Raw genomic sequence first — 8,404 nt, forward strand, 5'->3', positions numbered from 1 at the left:
TAAATACTTTTAAGCAGAAAAGGCAAATTTACTTTTCAGAAATATCAAACTAGTAGCAATGTAAAGGATAGTTGGCAGTGACAACAGAAGCCACTTAGAGTATGGTTGCAGTAATCCAGGAGTGGCATTGTGAGCATCTGAAAGCAGTTATAAGGAGGATACAGAAAATAAGGGGACACTGAGGAATATTTAAGATATATAATTGGCAAGATTTGGTTATGGATCAAAAATAGAGAATGACAGAGAGAGAACCACATTTTTCTGATTTGGGTGATTAAATGTATGGAGTTGTTAATAGCAGAAAATACTGGAGATGATTGTGTCTGAGGAAAGGGATGCAAACAGTTAAGGTATTTGTGTAACAACCCAAATGAAAATATCTTATATCAAAAGAAAAAAAAGAGGGGTGCCTGGGTGGCTCAGTTGGTTGAGCAACCAAGTAAGTTTCGGCTGAGGTCATGATCTCACAGTTAGTGAGTTTGAGCCCCTCATTGGGCTCCAAACTGACAATGCAGAGCCTGCTTGGGATTCAATCTCTCTCTAAAAATAAATAAGCTTAAAAATTTTTTTTAAAGAAAAGAAAACATCTGTTACCTTGTATAAAAGTTACTATGGACACTACACCTAAAGAAATCATAAATCAAAGGTACAGAGAATGGTTTGAGATATGTAAAGTAAAGATCTTCATTCTTAATATAAACACTGAACAAATACATTGATAGAGATTGTGGATTTTTTGCAACTGGTAATAAGGAAAGAAAAATCAATGCAACATCCTAGCATTAAACTCTGGGCAGGCAATAGGGAGAAGACATAGAATCTGCAGTGAAAAGAAAATGGAAGAATCTGGTATAGATCAGAATTTGGATTAGGCAAAATAAGATAGAGGACACTACAGTAAACTGTGAAAGCTCAACCTCAAAATTAACAGAATATCATCCTTCATGAAGAGAGAAGCAAAATTGTTTAGCAAATATAAGTCAATCTGATATAGTAAAATATAATAAAGATATCACATTATGACTAAGTGGGTTTTATTCCAGGAATGCAAGGTTGACTCAAAATTCAAAGATCAATTAATGGAAAATAACCATACTAACAGAATAAAGAAAAAAAATCACATGATTATTTCAATAGTTGAAGAAAAAATATTTGACAAAAATTAAATGCGATTCATGATAAAAAACACTCAGCAAATTAGGAATAGAAGGGAACTTCCTCAATTTAATAAAGCGTATCTAAGGAAAAGCCACAACTAACATTATACTAAAGAGCTCCCTTTAAGATAAATAACATGATGGGGCGCCTGGGTGGTGCAGTCGGTTAAGCGTCCGACTTCAGCCAGGTCAAGATCTCGCGGTCCGTGAGTTCGAGCCCCGCGTCGGGCTCTGGGCTGATGGCTCAGAGCCTGGAGCCTGTTTCCGATTCTGTGTCTCCCTCTCTCTCTGCCCCTCCCCCGTTCATGCTCTGTCTCTCTCTGTCCCAAAAAAAATAAATAAACGTTGAAAAAAAATTAAAAAAAAAAAAAGATAAATAACATGGCAAAGATGACCACTCTCATCACTCCTATTAACACAGTACTGGAAGTACTATATGGCAAAAATAAAATAAAATAAAAATAAAAGATACACACATTGTAAAGAAAGGACTAGAACTGTTGCTATTTGCGGATGTCATCTTTGAGTACATTAATTACCCTAAAGGAATCAACAAAACAATTATTAGAAGTAATGCTATATTTACCAAAGTCTCAAAATCCAAGGTCGATTAACAAAAATTAATTATATTTCTATATACTCAAAACAATTGGAAAATCAAAGTTTTAACATTATCATGTATAAGCATCAAAAACATAAAATATTTAAACAAAAGATGTGCCGGATCTTTAACACTGCAAAACACTGACGAGTAAATGTAAACACCTAAATAAATGAAGAGATATGCCATTTGTCTTGTCTGAAAGACTCCATATTATTAGGATGTTCGTTCTCCATAAACCAATCTGTAAGTTCAACACAGTTGCATTCAAGAATCCCAGAGGCTTTTTTAGAGAAACTGACAAGCTGATTCTAACACACACACACACACACACACACACACACACACTAGACTCTAACATACACATATATTTGTACATATATATGTACAAAAGATGTAGAATAGCCAAAAATTTTTTGAAAAAAATTAAGGGGCTTATATAAACTTATTTCAAGACTTAAAGCTACCTTTCTCATGACAGTGAAGAGTCAAAATATACTACATATAAAAACACCCCATGTTGTTATGGATATTTTAAATATTTTAAATAGCTCTTGATTCATTTTTTTAATGCTTATTGATTCATTTTTGAGAGAGAGAGTGCACACATGAGAGAGTGCACACCTGAGAGAGGGAGAGAGAATCCCAAGCAGGTCCCACACTTTCAGCACAGAGCCCGACAGGGAGCTAAATCTCATGAACTGTGAGATCATGACCTGTGCTGAAATCAAGAGTCTGACACTTAACCGATTGAGCCACCCAGGCACCCCTAACTTGCTTTTGATTCTCATTGCAGTGAGGAACACTGTGAACACTTGTAGATTTAAACATTCTTCTTATTTATGTAATAGAAGATTTTCTGCAAGTCCCCTTCTTCAATACAAATCAAAACATGATGTGTCCACAAGCTTCAGACAGTAATGTACATTTTAGTGAATATTCCAGCAACTCATTCAAATATTTCTTGTTAGTCATATCTTGTTTCCGCACTCTTCAACTGTCAGCAGCCAGCACTTCTTTCAGCCTCAGTCCCCCACTATCCCCAGTCACCTGTCTGCTCTCTCTCTCAGTATCCCCCATACAGAACCATTTAATTCCCACTAAACTTCAATCTTGAACTTGAAGATCTCACCCTCTACTTGATAATGCATATTATCTGCATCCTTCACTGACTCGTACCTCTGAATTCAGAATGTTTTTCCTTCTTAGAAAGGAGCCACAGAGAATGTTGAAGTATGGAGCTATCATGTCCTCCCTTCCTTTGCTCCCTCCCTCTCTTCAAGAAGTAATATAATACAGGGGGGCCTGGGTGGCTCAGTCATTTGAGCATCTAAGTTTGGCTCAGGTCATGACCTCGAGGTCTGTGGGTCTGAGCCCCACGTCAGGCTCTGTGCTGACAGCTCAGAGCCTGGAGCCTGCTTCAGCTTCTGTGCCTCCCTCTCTCTCTGCCCCTCCCCTGCTCATGCTTTCCCTCTCTGTTTCTCTCTCTCAAATATAAGTAAACATTAAAAAAAGAAGTGACATAATACAAAAGAGATAAAAGATGTGCTATGTACCTTCACAGGAGATGAGACATGCCTATGTAAGTCTAAAGAATTCTAAATTAATTTGTGTACAAAAGACATCTACAGGAGAAAAAAAATGTACTAATTAAGGTCTGGTTTCCATTGTCCTATGAACAACAGCAACTTGTTAAGAAAGACTTTGTGTTTTACTGTGCAATTTTTCTTAATAAAAGCATTGACTGAGGATGTCTTTGATAAGAAAATCAATTGTACAGTTCAAACATGGCTATTCAACTTAAGGGTGTTTTTCTTACAGTCATAAAGAAATGCCTATTATCAGACCTTGTAGACCTCAGTCAAACCAACAAATAATTCTAGTTTGCTACAGAAGTGTCCATAGACCTAGACAATGAATTTTCTAAAAGCATTATTTTATATATACCTTATGATATAACTGCCTATAAAAAAACAAAAGTAAAACATAATAAATTACAAAATAGATACTAAGGTTAGAGGAAACACTAACTATGGGTTAGAAATATTTCCTTGGAGTTGATGGATCTAAGAAAGTACTCAAAGGGAATTGTATTAGCCTGTTAGGATCACCATAGCAAAATACCACAGACTGGGTGGCTTGAACAGATATTTATTTTCTCATAGATCAGAAGTCTTAAAGTCAAAGATCAAAGTCCTGACAGGGTTGTCTTCTCCTGAGGCCTCTCTCCTTGGCTTGCAGATGGCTGCCTTCCTACTCTGTCCTCACATGACCTTTTCTCCCTGTGTGTGTATTTCTGGTGTCTGTTCCTCTTATTATAAGGACACCAGTCCTATTTAATTAGGGCCCCAACAGTAAAACCGTATTTAACCTTAATCAGCTATTTCAAGGTCTGGGAGGTTAGGGCTTCAACATATACATTTTTGGGGAACACAATTCAGTCCATGACATGAATAACAGACATAAGGATTGAGGTAAACATGATACAGGTGAATGTATTTTATCAAACATATCATCATATTTTTCTTAAGAAACAGAAACACAGGGGCATCTGGGTGGCTAAGTTGGTTAAGCGGCCAACTCTTGATTTCAGCTCAGGTCATGATATCACAGTTCATGAGATCAAGCCCCATGTTCTGTGCTAACAATGCAGAACCTGCTTGGGATACTCTCTCTCCCCCTCTCTCTCTGCCCCTCCCTTGCTCTCTCTCTCAAAATAGATAAATAAACTTTTTTAAAATTAAAAAAAAAAGAAAGAAACAGAAACACATTGTGGTACTCTAACATCATGGCAACTTTCCTTGACCATCTGTATTTGCTGAAAATTAAAATTCCAGATAAGGGAGTAATATGAGCAAAGGCACAGAGATGGGAACAAGAAAAACAGGCATGAGAAAGGCATGAGAAAGGCAAAAAGCTCCATCTAGGAAGATATAAGGCAGAATGGAGAAGACAAGAGTAACAAAAAGCGTCTGGGTGGCTCAGTCGGTTGAGTGTCCAACTTTGGCTCAGGTCATGATCTCATGGTTCATGCGTTCAAGTCCTGCATCAGGCTCTGTGCTGACAGCCTGGAGCCTGCTTTGGATTCTGTGTCTCCCTCTCTCTCTACCTCTCGCCCACTCACTCTCTCTCTCACTCTCAAAAATAAACATTAAAAAATTTTTTTAAATAAAATATCAATTAAAAGCAGAAATTTCATATTAAAAATCAAGACTTTGCCACTCACTAGTTTTGTGACATAGGGCAGTAATTTCATCTTCCTTGGCCTCAGATACTGGGGAAATTTCTAGGTGTTTACCATATTAAGATTTTATTACTTATTCTACTACATCTATGCTTATGTTCATATACTATTTTTATTTCACAGAAGAATTGTTTTAATTTTAGTTGCAATAGACACTTAAGTTACCATAGACTACAAGAGACTGGACTTGTTTCTAAGATGAGCAAGAATGATGATGACAAAATAATTCAAAAATGCTTTCACTTTGAACCAGAAACAAATACTATTAGCGTATACAAGGTCAAAGATACAAATTAGCAAATGAATGCAATTGCTTTCTTGCTATAGTTATGTATTCTTTTTCTTGCAGTTAACAAACTTAAAGCAGGCCTTTAAGGACACAGGACTCTTCAAAATGTGTCCACTCTTCAGCCAAATAGAATTAATTTCCTTTCTGTTTGATCGATGACTTATGTTTAATCAACTCTAATGAAGTATAATTTACATATGTAAAACATCCATTTTAGGCATACATTTCAATGAGTTTTTCAAATATATATACCACACAACCACTGCAATCAGAATACAGTATATGTCCAACACCTCCAAAAGTACTTTATGTCCTTTCTAAGTCAATAAACACCCTTTCCCCATGTGCCTTGTTCCCTGGTAACCAGTGACCTTTATTCTGTTGCTCTGAATAAATGTTGTCTTTTCTGTAATTCCATATAAATGGAATCAAACAGTATAGACTGTTTGGAATCTGGTTCCTTGTACTCAGCATAATATTTGTGAGTTTCATCTATATTGCTGCATGCACTGGTATTTCGTTCCTTTTTATTGATAAATAACATTCTGTATTATAAATATACCACCATTTGTATATCCATCACCTCTTGATACACCTGTGGGTTATTTTCATTTTCTGGGTATTATGACCAAAGTTGTTATGAACATTCATGTATAAGTCTATGCAAACTTAACTTTTCATTTCTCCTAGGTAAAAACAGGGGTCTGATTTTTCATTTGCATTGTAAATCTACGTTTAACTTTAAAAGAAACTCTCAAACTGTTTTCCAAAGTGATTATACCATTTATATTGCCAAAATCAATCTATGACAGTTCTAATTGTGCTAAATCCTGGCCAGTACTTGGTATGGTCAGTCTTTTTAAAAGTAGACAATGTTGGAGTGCTTGACTGGCTCATTCAGTTAGGCATCCAATTCTAGATTTCAGCTCAGGTCATGATCTCACAGTTCGTGAGATCAAGCCCTACATCAGGCTCTGCCCTGACAGAGTGGAGCCTGCTTGGGATTCTCTCTCTCCCTCTCTCTCTGCCCCTCCCCCACCTGCATGTGTTCTCTTTCTCTTTCTCTCTCTCTCTCTCTCTCTCTCAAAAATAAATAAATAAATTTTAAAAAACAAAATAAAATTAGACCATCTGGTGGATGTGTGGTGGTGATTCATAGTGGCTTTAATTTGCATTTCCCTGATGACTAATGATGGTGAGCATATTTTCATGTGTTTCTCATTTGTACATCTTCTTTTACTTCTCCCTCCTCTCCTTTATTCTGCTGTGCTCAGGTCTTTTGAAAATTTTTTTTTCATTTTTTTCTTTAAAAATATCTTTATTTGGCTTTATTTGCAGGAGCAGTACTGCTGTTCATTGACTTTTAGATGGATAACTTCATTTTCCTTTTAATACTTTAAAAATGTCATTCCACTGTCCCCTGACTTATATTAAGAGATGAGAAATCTGCTGTAATTTTTATCTTTCTCTGTAAATAATGTGACTTTTTCCTTTAGCTTTCTTTAAAATATGCTTTTTCAGTGGTTTTCAGAATTGATTATGGTATACCTTGATGTATCTGTGTTAGCATGTGAGTGTTCACCCCGTTTTGGGTCCATTGTGCTATAAACCTGTGGGTTTATAATTTTCATGAAACTTGGAAAATTTGGGGCCATCACTTCTTTTTCTTTTTCTTTTTTTGTATGTAGTATTTTCATTCCTATAAATTCGAATTGGTCTTTATTAATAGTTTACATTTCTCTCCCTACTATGTTCATGTTTTAAACATCTTTGCTAATTCTAACAAAACTATCATTTCTGTGCTTTTTCTATTGACTAATTTATTTCCTGATTATGGGTCATATTTTCCTTCTTCTCAGCTTGTTTATTAATCTGTTGTGAATGTTATGTTTTTAAGTGTTTGGATGTTGTTTCTTCCTTTATAGAGCTGAGTAACTTGCAGTTCCATTTCATCACTTTGAAGCTTATTTTTACATTATGCTAAGGTGGATCTACAATATCCTACACTCCAGTGTTGTTCATTCCTACTTCTGAATCAGAACTCCTAGGGTCTTCATCAAATTTCTCAGATGATCAACCAGGATTCTCCATTATGGATGGTCAGAGCTCAAATACCTTCCTGCCCTTTGTGACCTCTAGTAATATTTCCAGTTCCAGTTCCATGGTGACTCTCTGTCCATCATTGTGAAGCTTTACTCCACACATGGGCAACCTAGTGCTTCAAGACTAGAAAGCACCCCATGCAGATTTATGGAGCTCTTTTTGTATAGACTATCCCCCTTTCCAAAACTCCACCTTTTAACTTCCAGCTGCCTCAGTCTCCCCAGACTCTGATCTTCACCTTCTTAAGTCAGTAGGCCTCCAGGATTTGCTGGAGTTTTCTCTTCTGTACTCATGGTTAGAAATGGACTCTAGGCTGAAATCCAGGAAAATTGCAGGCTTCACAGTTACTTTTTTTCTCACAAAGATCACAATTTTGTGCTGCTTGTACCCCACTTGCTAAAAACAGCTATAATTTTGTCAAGTTGTCTAATTGTTTACTACGGGAAATTAGAGTTGGTCTTTGACACTGTTTTTTAACACAGTGCTGGTATGGGATTTATTCCTGGGTGGGACTATACAATGAGTATAGCCTCAGACTAAGTGGAGTTTATATGGCAACTTTTCAGAAATTGCTACCTGAAGCAATGTGTTGTAATTGCAACTTGAATGTTTCAACAAAGACATTCACTGTCATGTTAGAACTGGTTGTGGACAGTCACTGCTGACTAACTAAGCTCAAAAAGTCCCATACATTCTAGACAACAAATACAACCATTTAAAATTAATTTCATTAATTTAAAAGTCATTTTATAACAAATTTGTTATTCTAGGGGTGCCTGGGTGGCTCGGTCAGTTAAGCATCTGACTTGGGCTCAGGTCATGATCTCAGGGTTTGTGGGTTCAAGCCCTGCATTGGGCTCTGTGATGACAGCTCAGAGCCTGGTGCCTTCTTTTGATTCTGTGTCTCCCTCTCTCCCTGCCCTTCCTCTGCTTGTGTTCTGTCTCTCCCAAAAATAAATAAACATTAAAAAATTATAATAAATTTATTATTCTAAAGAAATTCATAATAC

The sequence above is a fragment of the Lynx rufus genome, unplaced genomic scaffold (genome assembly GCF_022079265.1).
Source record: "Lynx rufus isolate CCGP_SWC_20201006 ecotype Redwood Valley unplaced genomic scaffold, mLynRuf1.p SCAF_4, whole genome shotgun sequence".
Lineage (NCBI taxonomy): Eukaryota > Metazoa > Chordata > Mammalia > Carnivora > Felidae > Lynx > Lynx rufus.